The sequence below is a fragment of the Haliaeetus leucocephalus genome, unplaced genomic scaffold (assembly GCF_000737465.1).
Source record: "Haliaeetus leucocephalus isolate CR32 unplaced genomic scaffold, Haliaeetus_leucocephalus-4.0 Scaffold92, whole genome shotgun sequence".
Taxonomy (NCBI): domain Eukaryota; kingdom Metazoa; phylum Chordata; class Aves; order Accipitriformes; family Accipitridae; genus Haliaeetus; species Haliaeetus leucocephalus.
Window position 1 is genome coordinate 16,334,564 of NW_010972528.1, and position 16,974 is coordinate 16,351,537.

The window sequence follows — 16,974 nt, forward strand, 5'->3', positions numbered from 1 at the left end:
GCTGGAGACAGGAACTGCTGGAGTGCAGCCAGGTCTTTGGCCACAAGCCTTCTCCGGCACACCCAGCACACCCGACAAGCTGTTACATTGGGACTGGGAAATAGCTGTTGCTGGTGGGGAACATTGCTGGTGATACTGTGGAAAGTCTAATCATTCTGCATAAGTGGTTTTCTACATGTGTGCAACGTGGATCCATACTCCTGCATAGGACATGCAGCACAATTTTAACAATAAGTGCCCTGTAGGAAAAGTGGAAGCAGTTTACTGACATGATTTCCTTCTTTACCTTATGATCCTCTGGCAATCCCCTTGCAATTAACTGCCAACTCATGTCACTTCACAAAAACTATAACCTTGAAGCGAAGCATTTCTGGAAAATACTTTGCACCATTTATCACACACAGAAGCAGGCTTGGCATACTCAAAAGTTGAAATAAACTATAGCTCATAGCAGCTACCATGTTATAATAACTTAATGGATGTCTATGCTGAAATGTTAAATTACACCTAAAAAATATGACAATAAAGACACTGCAGTCTCTAGTGCTGTTAAGTTTCCCATCTGTTCAAATAGTATACAATTTGATGAGGTATCTAAATACTTCTGGTTTCCATTATTATGTTCGTCTTTCCAATGCAGTATATGGCAAAAAATGTGTTTAATTGTTTGAGTGGAACTGAGTAACCCTTACTGACTGCTCAGGTGCTTTATTTGCAAGACAATGTCAGTGACCGATATTTAGACAGGCAGTTAGGTTAGACTGATGTGCATGCTGATTAACTGGAGATACAGCAGAGACTCAGCCCCCATTAAAGCATTTTGCCTTCTGTAATAGAATCATGGAATGGTTTGGGTTGGAAGGGATCTTAAAGATCATCTAGTTCCAACCCTACCGCCATGGGCAGGGACACTTTCCACTAGACCAGGTTGCTCAAAGCCCCATCCAGCCTGGCCTTGGACACTTCCAGGGACAGGGCATCCACAACCTCTCTGGGCAACCTGTGCCAGTGCCTCACCACCCTCATAGTAAAGAACTTCTTCCTTACTTCTAATCTAAATCTACCTTCTTTCAGTTTAAAGCCATTACCCTTTGTCCTATCACTACATGCCCTTGTCAAAAATCCCTCTCTGGCTTTCCTGTAGGCCCCCTTTAGGTACTGGAAGGCTGCTATAAGGTCTCCCCGGAGCCTTCTCTTCTCCAGGCTGAACAACCCCAACTCTCTCAACCTGTCTTGCTAAGAGAGGTGCTCCAGCCCTCTGATCATCTTCGTGGACCTCCTCTGGACTCACTCCAACAGGTCCATGTCCTTCTTATGTTGGGGGCCCCAGAGCTGAACACAGTCCTGCAGGTGGGGTCTCCTGAAAGCAGAGTAGAGGAGCAGAATCCCCTCCCTCAACCTGCTAGTCACGCTTCTTTTGATGCAGCCCAGGATATGGTTGGTTTTCTGGGCTGCAAATGCACATTGCCAGGTCATGTTGAGTTTCTCATCAACCAACACCCCCTGTCCTTCTGACATTTTTAACTGTCGTGTGGACACAGTTAAAACTGTCCTGTGGAGACAGTTAAAAATGTGGCATAGATTGTTGCCACATTACCATGCATTCAAAAATTACTCATTAGGGAGATTTTGTAATCCAGTTCAGAGGTGGTACTCTCAACAGATGTAACATACAGAAGTGTGCAGCGTGTACAGGTGTCTATGTGCGCTCTTGCACCTATAAATGAGGTGCACAGATTTTTCACTGATATCTGATTTGAACTGTCATTCTTTTTAAATTTCAGGTTTATGATCATTCTTCTTTCTTGTTATTTAAAAATTATGAATGGATAAGAGATAATGATCACAACAAGAGGGTAACTGTGTTTGCTCTAGCATTAAGATAAATCTGAACAAGGAAAAATCCTTCATTAATAAATTAATGTGGTGAAAGATACCAACTCTATTGTTTTAAATGCAGTTCATTTAGTAAGTTCAACCTCTACCCTAGACATATACCTTACATCTGTTTAATTTAATCAGAAAAGACAGACAGTGTTAATTACTTTCTGATGGTTGTTCTGTACTGTGGCTTTGGCAAGTGAGAAAAGACAAATTCCCATGGTTTTAAGCTAAAGGAAATGGCTTCTGAGGGATAAAAAACACTTAAGCTGGATGGCAGTGTATTATTTAAAGTTTAAAATCTTTGGGGGTTTTATTTGCAATATGCGTGTTAAGATGCAAAAATGCGCTAGATAACTTGTGTCCACTTCTTCATTGTATATTTGCATGAACTCTGATTAGTGCTTGGGGAATACAGAAAAAAAGTTTCTGCAGTTCTGAAAGGTGTATACTATGACTTCAGCTGTCATTAGTTTGCCACCATTTAAAATAATTCTACAGAAAATCATGTCTCACAGAGGGGGAAACTGAGGAACAAGAAGTTACTACAGATCACACATTAGGTAAAAGAACAGAGTTCTTTACAAGTTGTTCCTAGCAATTCGTAAACAAGACAGAGGAAAAATAGACTGGGTGTATTACTGAACAACACCTATTCTTGATGCTAAGAGTCTGCAATATTTCTATATGGAAATTTTACACTGCAAATTTAAGATTGCATGTGCTTCAGTCACTGTAGTATGCAGTGCTTGTCCCCTTCTAATATGTTTAACTATTATAACCACTTTAACCACTTAAAAATAACTGCCTTTTTTTTTTACTTTAAATGCCATGGATGTAGGCATGCTATCCTAGAAGATGTCACATTCTTAGATACAAAAGTGTGTGTGTGCTGTGATGATGTTGCAGTATCTGTCCTATGAATACCATGGGTAGGAATCTGATTTTTCCATCTGGTTCAACTGGAATATTTTAATTGTCTTACAAGTTTAGAGGACTGTTCCAATGAAATCACGGAAAATAATACATGGAACTTCTGTGACAAACAACAAAGCCTATTGTCATAGATTGTTTCCTTAGTGATTGATCTGCTAGCTTCAGGATCAGTTGGATAAATTCCTTCTGAAACACTATATACATGATTTATGTATTGCAAAATTCTCACCTGAATGTAACATTTTCCCCTCATTTCCTCTCGAGTATAATACATTCATCGTCTTTGTGCTTTAATGGAACATTTAGTTATATGTTTATTTCTGATTAGAAATTATATTTTTTCTTATTTTATATTCTTTCTCTCCCCTTTGAGGTTGTGTCCCATTAATGTCAGAATCAATGAGAGTCAAATTCACCTAGCTTTTCTCACTTACCTAATAGTGCCAAATTCAGTGGGACTGTTAGTGTGAAAAAGGTTGTTTTTATAAAGTATTGCATCACAGAAAGAGGTGGAAGAAACTTCACATCCTATGACAGCAGCAAAAACTATGTAAATGACATGTTCCTTTCACTGCACAAAGGCTATCTGTCAAGAAAGTTTTATTTGTGTACTTCAACTTTATTCCTGTAAAAGCTGCAAGTATCCACCATTTGTACCTCAGTTTTAGCTAGTGACTCTAAGTTAGGAGCTACTCCAGTTAAACTGATGGAATTACACCAGTTAAAAAAAGGTCAGAGGGAAGTCAAACTGGGACTGTAGCATGGGAATAGCTATAGATCAACATTAGCAAGTATACGAGCAATGGCAGATTATTACTTTATAAATAAATAGTGAACATAATACACAAAGTTGTGTGATTTCTCTGTGGTAGCTAAATAGCCATCAGGGCTCTTCTTAAAACAATTGCATCTATTCTTATTTTTCCTACAATATGTTGAATCCTTCTGAAATCTAGCCTGTTAAAAGTGTTTGGAAAACACTTCTAACTTGTGTGTGTGCTTCTCAAAACCTATGCAGTAAAATGGGAGAACAGGGAGTGCTGAGATAATATCACTTATGGATTTTCCTCTTTCCTGCCCTTCAGGTTTTGCTGAAATAAAGGCAAAATCTCAGGATTAAAAAAATAAATCTTATTGCAGTGTAAAAGCAAAGGAAACAGAAAGCAAGGTCTTATGGAATAATATTAGATGTGTATAAACATCTGCAGCCAGCAGCTGGAATAGGTGTGAATATTTTTTTTAACAACTACTATGCAATATTTTTCCACACAGGTTTTCTCATCCTATTCTGCAAAATATTTGAAACCACTCCCAGTTAACTATAATTTACAAGTTTTGCATGTGCATTCATCTTAGTCATTAATGAAAATATTTAATGGAAAGTCAAATAAAATTGGTTAAAAACAGACTTCTGTGAAACTTTAAAACTACTTGAAGTACAGATTTTGACCTTCTCCAGTCACACAGACTAACAATAATTAACATATATGTTGTCACAAATCCTCAAAATCTACAGGAAATATTTTCCCCATTCTTTTATTAAATCACGTTGACGATTAAATGAGTATGCTTTCAATTCTGCATAATCTTAAAATTTCTGTCATTTCGAATACCATTTTCTACAACTGTCTTAATGGGGGGTGCAGATGTAAAATCCATAATTGTAGTGTACAACCTCTTTCCTGACCAGGCTCAAATTTTTTGCTCATGTGAGAACACAATTCCATTTTTTAATATTTTTTTGAAACCAAAAGTGATGAAACTTCTTCAGAAATAACACATGACCTATACTATCTAAACACGAAAAACAAGAGCTGCAATAGTTGCATTTTATAAATAATTGTTAAGTGGTTATTTCCAACAGATATTTTTCCACTCTGTTACTTTTACATGATTTCAGCATAAGCCCTTCCCAGGACACTCACATACATAATCAGAGATGACTTCTCAATGTCTTCAGTGTGGCACTAACATCTACATTTGTCACCAAGCCTCCACAGAGAACACTGCAGCTTCAGAGAGTCTTTCACCATTCCTTTAATAGCAATTGAGCCAATTTCTGAACTCGACAGTTTGGTTTTCCATAGAAACAAAGGACTGGAACAGACCTCCTAGATCTCTGAATCAACTCCTCTGCTATTATAAGCAACACATCCTATAATTTTTGTCAGAAACTCGTCAGCTTACAGTAAGAAGAACAATAGTACGGATCATAATTGGTCCTGGCTCTGCAGTGAACATCTCAAAGCAAACTTGTGTTGTGCAGTCACTAAGTCACTAAGATTGATTGTCTTTAACTGCTCTGTTTAAATAACCTTCTCCCCAAAGAACTGCAGCTGCCTTAAGTCTCCAGCGGTGGGTGTGAAATCTGCAGCTTGGCCCTAGTAGAAACTCTCTAAACAACTCTCTCTTCTGTTTTTGTCTGAAAAGAACTGAACCGAGGCAGTACAAAGACATGGTATTCAGAAGCACAGAACAGATTAATAGGAAAATTATGCAGCAGCTTTACTGACAACTCAAGGAATGAGAAGCTATCATGAGTCTGGCTGAGCATATAAAATTGTTATAGTAACAGGCTAGCAATGATCTACCTTAGGATCACGGATAATCTCCAGCAAATGAATCAGCCTTTTGAACATCTTGCATTTAGAAGGCTTTGGGGAAATGTGGTGAAGGCCAGCACTACTGCCCATCTTAGATGGATTCCATTTCTACCCTGTGCTGTCACTCTACCTGCTCATTTACAATGCAGGGAGCTGAGGAAATTATTTTGGACTTCTACAACTTCTCTAAATGGCAGAGAAGGATATGTACAGAAAATGGTTACCACATTCCCCTAATATATCAAAGGGCATGCATGATGGAGACCAACAAATTACTTCTAACCTGGAGAAAGAGGGAATCAAGAAGTGAGAGAGCATTATTCATTGCTCTGGCCAAGGGTGTTATAATTTTGCAAATAGCTATTTCAGGATGATTGATAAAACACAATTGATCCAACTGTGTAATATAGAGAAAATTAAATAACATCAAGCACATCAAACACTAGTGCATCAGCTCTCCTCGCTGTGGCCACAGACCACAAGATGACCATTAGACCACCTTTCTTTGCATCCTATGAATGTGCAAACTCAGCCTGATAAAAAGAGGGGTAACTCGCTCCATCTCCAGGAAAGGACAAGACATATTTGGTCTACATTTGTGGAATTAAATAAAAATAGTGTTATAGTAAGAGTTGGTGAGCATGTCAGACACCATCTAAGTTAAGAACACCACCACATTTTTTTCCCTGTATTCATACAAGCTTTAGAGTCTTTTCAATTTAAATATCTGGGGAGGCACTTTTTTTCCTGAATTGTACATAAACCTCATTACACATAAAGTGATATTAAAAAGACACACCAAAAAATCCAATTGTACACCAAAAGATGAAAATGGAAGTTTTCCTACTTGAAGAAGCAGAAGTCAACCCAAATAATTCTTAATGCAAAATTGAAGAGTGTTTAGTTACTTTTGAGATAAATACAAATAGAAAACTATTTAGTAGTGCCAGTAGAGTTTGTGCTTATTTTGGCACATTTTACCGTCTCAGTCAACGAAACAGAACCAACCCATTTTCAACAGCCATTGGCTTTATACAACCTGTGCTGAGTCAGTCCTATTCAGAAGCTAAACACAGCTTGTACAATACATGATATTTATAGATTTCTTCTGACAAGTTCTATTAGAAATACAAAATCAATGTACAAGAATGTAAAAGTCTATATTAAAATATATTTTAAACATACTTAGAAATATTTTAATGAAATAAGGTATTTTTCTCTGCATGTGGGAATTTATGGTAGAAAAACACAACTTTGATAAGATCTGACTCTCAAAAAGAAGATCGAGAATGTGGCTTTCTACACTTTTTAAATTTGCAAAATAAACCACATTTCAGGAAACCTCAATTTTCAAAAAAAATACAGCATTCCAGTAAATGTCAAGATAAAATTGGCTCATGTTCAATCCTATGATAAAATATACTTTAAAGCATATAATCCAAAATTGAAACATCATAAGGTTAACTAAAAGCTAACGTACGCTCTAAGTGAAAAAATACCTACACACTTAAGTTTGGTAATGTGTACAAATAATCTGTGACTAGTGAAAGCAGGTACAGAATATGTTGAAACTGCTTAGTGGATAGAGTATATTGGGTGGACTCCATCCTTGCTTCTATTGCTCTTGCTTAACTGGTCCCTATGCTCCCTATTTTCCTATTTTCTTGTATGCTAGATACAACAGTGGAAAAAATGTGTATTTTCTATATATTTGGAACTTGCTACATTGTTTGGCATAAATCACTACAGAAGCTGGTAAGTGAACTGTTAAGATAGGAAATCTCTGAGGTGATAGGTACTGAGTGAAAAGGGGACATATTCCAGCCTCAGATGGGTAAGTTGATCATTTTTTGTAAAATACGCTATATAACCAAGAACATGATCATTAAATATACTGAGTTTCTGCCACTCCCAGTGAAGTCACTGGGTGGTCAGCAACTCTTGGTGTTGTGGTCAAAACACCCATTGCTCCCCGGAATTCAAACAGCTCCTGTGGGGCTCTCAGCTCTGCCATGGTGTACCTGATAATCTTTTCATACCAGAAATTCATTTACAAGCATTAATGTTTTACATTTGCATAACTGTAGGATCATTTCAGCTGCACACAGTGTTCACAGTGGACTTCCACCATACCGAGTGCTCCTAGTAATCATGTTTGTTATGGAGCACAAACACAGGGCTGGCCTGTAGAAGGGTTTCCCAGCATGCACTGAGCAATCAAGCAAAATGTGCACCAATTCATACCTTTGCACTGAAATGGGGTGAAACTCACAAATGACAGTTTTTTCTTAAAGAAACTTTAAAACTAGTTAGTTTTAACCATTACTGCTTTTGATATTTTGCATTTACTTGAAAGAGTAAAAAAAAAAAGGTCAAAAAAAAAGACCTTTTAAAAATACGTAATAGCTGTAAAAAAAATTGCTTCTATTATTTCCTGTTTTACACAGACTAATTCAGATACAAATAAATGGAATAAACTATGCATTCAATAATCTCTACCTTCATCTTTTTATTTATGATACAGAAATCAAGACAAAATATTGTTTGTGGAGAGCAAAATGTGTGGCAATACTCCTAGTACAATTTTTTTATATAGGCAGTGAAAACTTTTTTATTTCTACTTATGATTTTACTTAAATTCTGTCCATATTTAACAAGTCAAAATGGCTAATGTGTGGTTTCTCTAACCAAAGCAGATATAAATAAAATAGTTCCTCGAGCAGTTAAACTAATGAAGTCTGGATCTCTTCTGATTACGTTGAATTTGTAACTTACATACTTCCCTTTTCTTCAGCAGGAGGAGTTTTTTTCCTATACCTGGTTTACTATTTACACAAAGCCTGTATGACAAGGTGGTCTCTGTTTCTCTTCCTACATTTAGCTGGAACTGCATAAAGCTCAATGTCATGATACTAACTGGGAACTGATATATAGCCAATCTATTTACATATCTTGATTAAACCATATACAAGGTTATTTGTTAAACATGGAGTGGAATGCTTCTTATTCAGCAACAAGACTGTTAGCATTAAACAACTGATATTCTTACCATTAGTTTCATTTAAAGCACCATCCCTTGGCTCTTTTTATTGTAACATAAATATTTGATCACTTTAAAACTGCAGTGGATAATATAAGCTACGTGTAAGAAGTTCAGATGTTCTATCTTTTAAGGTTCATTCAATACTATTTCCTTCCCAAATCTATCTTCTTTCTGTTGTCTTCATTCAGTGTAATTTGTCAACATTTTACTTCTAATTAGTCAATAGTTAGAGACTTTGCAACTACTCTGGCTCAAGAAATCCAGAATATCTGGCATTATTAGATTAGGGAATTTCACTGACTTTGATTTGATTTTAATGTAATGCATTAATCTAGTCTTGCATTATTCTCCTTTGTAGTATGCCTATGTGCCATCAAAAATATATGCCCATTTTGGGGAAAGAAACTTCCTTTTAAATTAATTCAGCCTTTTAAAATAACACTTTGAAAAAGAATGTATGTTTGTGATGCACATTCAAAAGCAATTATAAACTAAACCACAACCAAAACAGTAGTAGATAGAAGCAGAAACAGATTTTAAGTGCCCCATGGCAATTAATGATTTAACAGGCCTTCATGATTGGAAGCCAAAAGAAATGCTTTGTATGAATTCAGGATAAAGCATAATCCATCAAAAGAGAACAAGGATGATTGGTTGTATCTTGGCTTTAAGATAACTACATCATGAGGAAAAAAGTCAGTGTTAACTACAGTTCAGCAAATTTCTTACCAAAATGCAGCCTTATATATTTGATTTGCACTTTCTAGAGACTTAGGAGCATCCATGCAGAAAAACCCAGCAGACTGTTTCAGTCTCTTTTTTGACTTGAAGGGAAAAGAGAATGGTGTGGGATATGAGACCATGCAGTAGGCTTACGTGGTCAGATCTGGTTCTGCTTTACAACTGTTGAAGACTATTCAGGCCTATTTCCAAAGCCCAGTGAAGTGAAAGGTGGTCTATCAGCTTCAATAGGATTTGGGTCAGTTATTTCCCATGGGTTCAGTTACTTGGGGTATCTCCTATTGCCATCGAAAAACGTTCTATCAAGACCTCAGCATAGTTTTTTGACACTCAGCTGATTTGCGAGAATGTGCTGTAACTAGGGCAATGCTAGAAAACCCCAAAGGGGTTTCTCCCTGGTATTTCACAGGCACACACGTGCTTGCTTTGCCCACACTCAGAGCTGGCTGGATGATAGCCAGCTGTAATCAGAAGTTTGCAAACAACTCTGTAGATCTGCCTCCGGAAGCGTCAACTTATACAGAGCACAGAAACCTCCCTAGGTGACTGCATAGTCAACTCCATTGTAATAATAATTTCTTTGAGCTAATTTTCTAAGTGCAAACAACTGTAAAGAAAAGAGTGGCGGGTGGAAGGCATAATCTATCAGCTGGCAGGACAGCAGAAAAGGCTAGTGGAAAAATGGAGAAAAGGAATTGCTTATAGGATTGATGGCTATAAAACAAATGAAGGATGAATTTCCTTACAGACAAGAGAAGAGCTACTTAAGTCAAAAGATGACCTAAGATAACAATATAAAATTACTATTAATACATGTAAGATGAAACAGTGCAGAGAATTCCTAACTAGATTAATTCTGCTTTTAAGATAGAGCATGATCATTTTGTAGAAAAAATTATATGTTGTGACATTCAAATTTTGAAGGACTCTTCTATGTCTACATGATCCAGTGCTATGGCTCTGGGTGCTAAAGAAAAAATCAAGGTTAAGATATTAGCCTTAGAATCTTTGCATTAGATTAGTTCTGGTTTTGTTCTATCACTATCCAAAGTGACCCCTTCAAAACCAGTCTCATAAAGGCATTTGCCAAGAAAGACACTCATCTTTCTTATTTTCCCCTGTGCAAGTTTACAAGAGCCTGGCTTTCCTGTATACAGATAAGTTAGTGTGTCTAAAATATTGTTTGGTTAATTAGTCAGGAATGTTACATGTGCTCTTTATTGCAATACCACAGAGCTGGACTTCAGAAATTGTGCTTTGATGCAGCCAGTTGTTGACAACATGTTACTGCATTTCCACTAGATTACTGACGTTAGTGTATGAGAGCTTTAGGCAAATGAGTGTGTATATGCTCAATAATTCAAAATGAAAGACAAGTTTTTATTTGATTTTTAAATTTTTGCTTTGCCTATAAAAAATTAGTGACTTCCAGCAGCAACTGTTTTCATAGGTAGTAAGTTCCATAACTCAGAACCTTTATGTGGTTGTGTAGATCATGCCAGTATTCAGGAAAATTAACTCTGAAATTTGTTTTCCAAGATGTGGAGAAAAAATTCACTGAGCTTAAATAATAAACATCAACAAGCATCTAAAATATTCTAAAACATGCCTTAAGCAAGATTTCCTCTACTTTTTGTGATTAGTGATAACATGATCTTTCTACATACTCTTCCACATTCTCCTACCCACATTATGACTGAGAAGTCTGAAAATCAGATATATTTTGTCTGAGAGTTGTGGGTTTACAGGATTTTCTTCTGAAGGCAGGTGTTTCCTGAGGTTCTAAAAATGAGCAAAGAATTCACAGGCTTTGCTCACAGGATTTCCAACAAGACAAATCATTTAAAGTAAAAGTTCTTTCTTTCCCTGTTGCCTTCTTTTGCCTGATTTCAAGAGAAATACATCAGTCAGGACAACAGAACATGTGAGAACAGAACATGTTGCCAGAACATGTAGTTTAGGTCCCTTGTCTGCCATATATGCTTTTGTGTGAACTTCAGCTAATCAGCTTCTTGTGCTTTAGTTCCTTATAGGAATAATAGCATTACCCTGTCTTATAGCTCTATTTTTAAGAAAACAAACAAACACCAAGAATATAAAACTGATACCTGTCTATGGTAATGGAAGCTAAATATATTTTAAAAGAGATAAATTTAATATGCCATGTTTGGTTTATTTAGCCTGCAAATTAATCAGGGCAAAGAGAATGCTTGTTCCTTTTGGTAAAGTGCAATGCAAATACAGTTGCTACATACATGTTTGTTATTAATAATAAGAGATACTTTTAGATTCAGGAGTGAAATCTGATTTTCCTGGCAGAGAACTGCAATTTCAAGGATATTGCATTTTTCTACTGCATTTCCAGAGTTAGCACACTAGGAAAGGCGATATCCCTTTGGGGAGGGGCAGGTCACAATGGTTTTGGTTCTTAGTCAGTTTAAATGGCAACGTTAGCAAAATGCTGCAAATAAATGAGCTTGCTAAAAGCAGAAGACGACTTGGACAGCCAGGCTTCTGCAGGCCTTTCGGTTCCTCAGTCTAGGAAGGTAATTTACACAGTCCATTCCACAGTGTGAAATGGATAATGATATGCCCTAGTGGCCTTAACTTCTACATTCAGCATTTTGGGGCATTCCTTATCCCCAAAATAGATCCTGCTGACCAGTCCTTGACTGGAATAAAGCCAAAATCACTCCACTGATTCCAAAAGACTTAGTTCAACTTTGACAAACTGAATTTGGGTTTTACTGTGCCTCAGAAACTTCACTGAACATTCAGTAGTCCAACTTCTTCGACAACCAACTACTACTTGTGGTTGGGTTTTTACTTGTATATATTTTGGGGGTTTAGATTTCTTTTTAATACTGACCGTATGACATGTATTAGGTCTAATACATGATTTTGTTTAAGCTCAATATAAGCTATGGAAGACTGACTGACTTCAATAAACATTCTCCTCTCTATTTCTTTTTTTTAAAGACACACACTCTTCCTCAAAGGAAGGACTGAAAAAAATAGTTATATTTTAAATGGAATAGAATCTAACACACCCCACAATATGCACTCTTCATAATTTGAGATATATAAAGCCAGCCTGGCAAATGTTGGGTTTGTAATTTTTTGGAAGATACAAGTTGACGGAATAAATGAAAAAATACTCTGTATCACTTCCCCATCTGGTCCTACCATTCTACCAAAGGGTACCACAGACAGAAGTATCCAGAAATTGGCTTCCAAGGCCTATTGACTGCACCACAAATTAGCCAGTTTCTGAGGCTTCTGTTTGAACATGCCCTGTAAAAATGCAAAGAATAACAGACTGAAACAATGGCAAATTAGAAACATAACTGAAGAAGCATCAAGTCATCTTTTGCTGCCAGTATGTACAGTTGCAAAGCAAGAAAATTCTTTTTATGAGTATGCATCTCTTTATTAAAGAGAAAGTGCAGATATTTTTAATTCCACAGTCCTGTGAGCCATGCTTTCATTTCCAGCAGCTTCAGACATGTCTTTCTTTGGTGCAATTTGATTGATAGACCAGACAATTTCACAATTTCTTCTTAACATCAGAAAGTTGGCCTGATCATTAATCATAAAAGCCTGAACAAAATTTAATTAATCTTTCCTTCTTTCTCATACCTGCTTCCTACAAATCAAATATGTCAGGCTGCATTGGGAAGAACTTTAACTAACATAACCTAATTCTGAATATTGAATATTGGTTCACAGTGGCAAGTTACTCACAATGAATCCATTAAAGTGAAAGAAAAAAATCCCTCCAAGATCTTGCTTCAGAAAAATCAAGAAGATTGAAAAGTGTTTGCAAAGTTTCCATCAACAAAGAGACAGTCTTTGCTGGAATATTATCCAGTAGGAAATATTTCCTCAGGTCTCATAATACGAAAACGGAGATTTTTTTTCTTCTACTATAGGTGTCACCCTATAAAATACAAAAGCACTGAAGTCAGATCACATAAAATACATTAACTGCTGATGATTTGAGTGCAAATGTAGGAGGGGAGACTGGCTGTTGATACCACCAAATAGGCTTCTGTCCCATCTCTCCCAGGAGGTCTAAAGATGGGTCTAGAATCAGCAAAAAGCACCTGAGAGTAACAGTGTCCTGCATCCTGTAATTGCTTGTCATTATGAAAGAAGACCTCACCTCCCAGTGCTTCGCTGACAAATGTATGAAGCCCCAAGCATTTACATGCACTGTTATGGAATTTAACTACAGCCTGGTAACTCAGTGCACAAACACACTTAAAAACTTTCTGACTTACTTTCTACATTCCTGACTAAAGAGAAAAAAGAAAAATTATGCTTCAACTGGTAGGTGATATTAAACAAATTAACTTAACCTCTGTTTCTCTTCCTTGGAATCTCAAATATTGCTAAAACAGGAATGAGAGGTTTTGGTGCAGACTCACCAACTCTCAGCCATATAATTCCACCAAAATCTTTGCATGTCACTTATACAGGATATTAGTTTCTAAGGTGTACTGTGAGAATATGGCCTTTCACATTTCTTATTATTAGTGGGATCGTTCTTAATGATAATATTAAAATTGGCAGTGGTTCTAAGATGAGTAGACATCACCAAAAACAGTATTAGCCACCTTCATTTCCCTATCAAAATGTATATGTAAAGTACATAGGGTACAAAATAACAGCATGGGATCCATCATTCAGTTACAGGGCTCTCATTAATTCAGGCAGATAATCTGAGATTTTCAGTTACTGTGGGAATTTTCAAAGTAATTAATGGGTTTTGGACAACATGACATCATTGCAATGACTGACATCTGGTTGAACTTAATATGTCACTTAGCATTCACTGCTAAGCAACCAAGCTTTTGGTATGCTGAATGTCTGAGACATGAGGTCAATGTCTAAAGTGTATATGCAACACAATTACTAGTAACTATTAGTCTCTAGTGAAAGTGCACTCACTTAAGTTATTATTTCAGTAATTCTCCTGTTTCAGAAAACTTAAACCTTTAAAATTGGCTTTCACACAGGCAACTGTGTCCTCCACAATTTATAGTTCTGCATTTATGTTCTAAACTTAGGTATCTCCCATTTATCATCTGTATTGGTGTTTGCTGCTTAAGTACAGCAAGTTATGTCCTGCAAATAATAAAGACAAAGCAAGATAAATTGCTTTAACTTGGCTTCCAGTTATTTTATATCTACTTTAACTAAGGTTTGAGCTACTGATCAAGATGGATTTCCAGAAGCAAAAGGAAGATCCAGAGCTGGGTTTCATGTCAAAATTCCACAACGATGGACTGATGACAGTGATTTAGTCCCATTTGGTGAATAATAATTTAACACAGTCTCCATAATGGATTCACAATTCTGATTGTATCATTAGAAAGTCATTGTATTGAGAAGCAATTCAGACTTACTTCAACTCAATATTCCAAATGAAGAGCTAACTTAGATGACTTCTCATTAAGACATACGTTCACTTCCTACTTTTTAGTCTGTCTGTTCTCAGGCTTTCTTACATAGTAAGCTGCTGTATAAAAGATCTGTGAAATGTTACAGCTTTTCACCGAATAATTTTTCCCGCTCACAGAATGTTGCTTCAGGAACTGGTCCCACCTCTTCCAGAAGTAATTTGGAAAGAGTCCCACCCTGACCAAATCTGACCTTTGATCCATTGCTTCAAAACCTACACACCCCAAATGAGAATAACTGTCCAGGACAAGACATGTAATAATGATCTCACCTGACAGAATGAGAATGATACAACTGAAGTAGAGGCCAGAGTAGTGGGGGAAAAAAATAAAAATTGATTGCTTTCTTACTTGCAGTGCTCATTTACTTTGCCAAATGCACTCAAACAGGAAGGATAATATGACAGATGGTGCCCTGAACTCCAGAAGTTAAGGACCAAAGCATGTGATTCATATATACTGCAACTAGTTAAGAAGAAACATATTAAGTAATTCTGGAAGGAAGGCAGCACTTGTCAGTATCATTTTAGTGCTAATACAAGAAAACCATAGCTCTGCTTAAAACATATGAGACGTAATTTGTGTGATATACCTTCCAGGCAGTTATATGTACTTTTTCAGCAATATGACCTTAAACTGCTAGGTATTTTTAGCATTTGGTGACTATTAAATTATGCTTCAACTATCCCAAAATATCAGTAAATGTCAACTCAATTCATATTTAGCTAACTGGCTTACCTGTAGCTAATATAAATACATTTATTATTGACCAATATCTGATCCCATTAACTCCAGTTTGATCACAGTGTTCTTACCTAAAATTGGGATAAATACTAACATTCTTACCAAGCTGCAAATGTATGAACTTTGCACATAAAAATGTAAATGTTAGTATATGTGCATTCCTATGTTCTTTATCTTTACATGTGATCAACCCTGAGCTACAGCTGAACCACTTTAAGTCATTAAGGAAACTTAAAAGCATGTAAAGTAGTGTCATTTTAGAAGACAAATTTATGCTTCAGTGAACCTCAAGAACTTCACTGAACCTCCAGGTTTTTAAGGACCTTTCATCATAACAAATGTTTATGTTAAGCATATTACCTACTTAGAGTACAATTTTTCATTTTGTGAAAAATTCTGCCCTTGACCTTTGAATTGCAGACAAAATTCTTAAGCCCAACATAGATCTTCAAACCAATTCTTCTGAAATCTATTTCATTGAAATCAATTCAGTGAAAAGACCATGAATTTACAAGTTAATACTATCTGAAGCCAAAAGGAAGAAATTCAAGACGTCTGTATTAATTTCTGAACTCAGCATACCTAGGTTTAATTTTTAAATGTATTTTAAAGCAAGTTTTCAAAAACCTCAGGTTGGTATTTTCCATATTGCTGCTATATAAGAACCCAGCATTCTGTGCTCTGTACAACTCCTATTAAATTTAGCGAAAGACTGATATTAATTTAAGAGCTGGATGTGTCCAACGGATCAACTGTAATCATATCATTGTGCCTATTTTTTTTTTTTAACAGGGTAGATGCTTTTCATAGTTAAATGCTTGTTTTTAAACTATTTTAGGCAGCATTATAGCCCAGATAAAACTTGGAATACTTATAATACTTAGATAAAGCTAAAAGCAATAGTACAGAACAGAATTTGGCTCTTTGTATCTTATTTCCACACTTCTAACTTTAGGCCTTCTCATTGTAAAGATCTACTGAAGCATCTCTTTGAACAGATGGGATAGGAACAAAATTCTTGCACAAATAATACACACTAGACTATACTGGCCACTTGGGACAGTTTCAAAAGAACTTTGTATCCTCAAGAAGCAAAGATTCAGATAAAGTAACTTTCTTCCTCTTACTGCTTGTTACACTTAGAATGCATGACACTGGAATGATATGTAGCAAGTAACCATGGATACACAAACAGAATGCACCAACTTTTTGTGGACATTAAGTTTTCATTTTATTAAGCTCAGCTCAATCCAACTTTCAGGCTCTTTTCTCCTGCAGCCCCTTCTTGTGAGCTATTTTCACTGAACTCAGTGGAATTCCCACAGATAGGATAGGACCCACATGAGCATCCAGTCATGCTCCAAAAAATGGGTAAAAGAAGCCAAAAGTTATCATCCTTTTGCTGAGGACAGCTTAGTTCTTAGCTGAAAGAAAAGGAGTTGCAAGTCCCTAAAAGCCTTAGAATCATGGACCTAGGAGACATTTGAGTCAAGAATGACTGATTAATCTTTCTGTTTTTTTTTTTTTTTTTTGTAACACTTCCATTTTTCAGCATAAAACT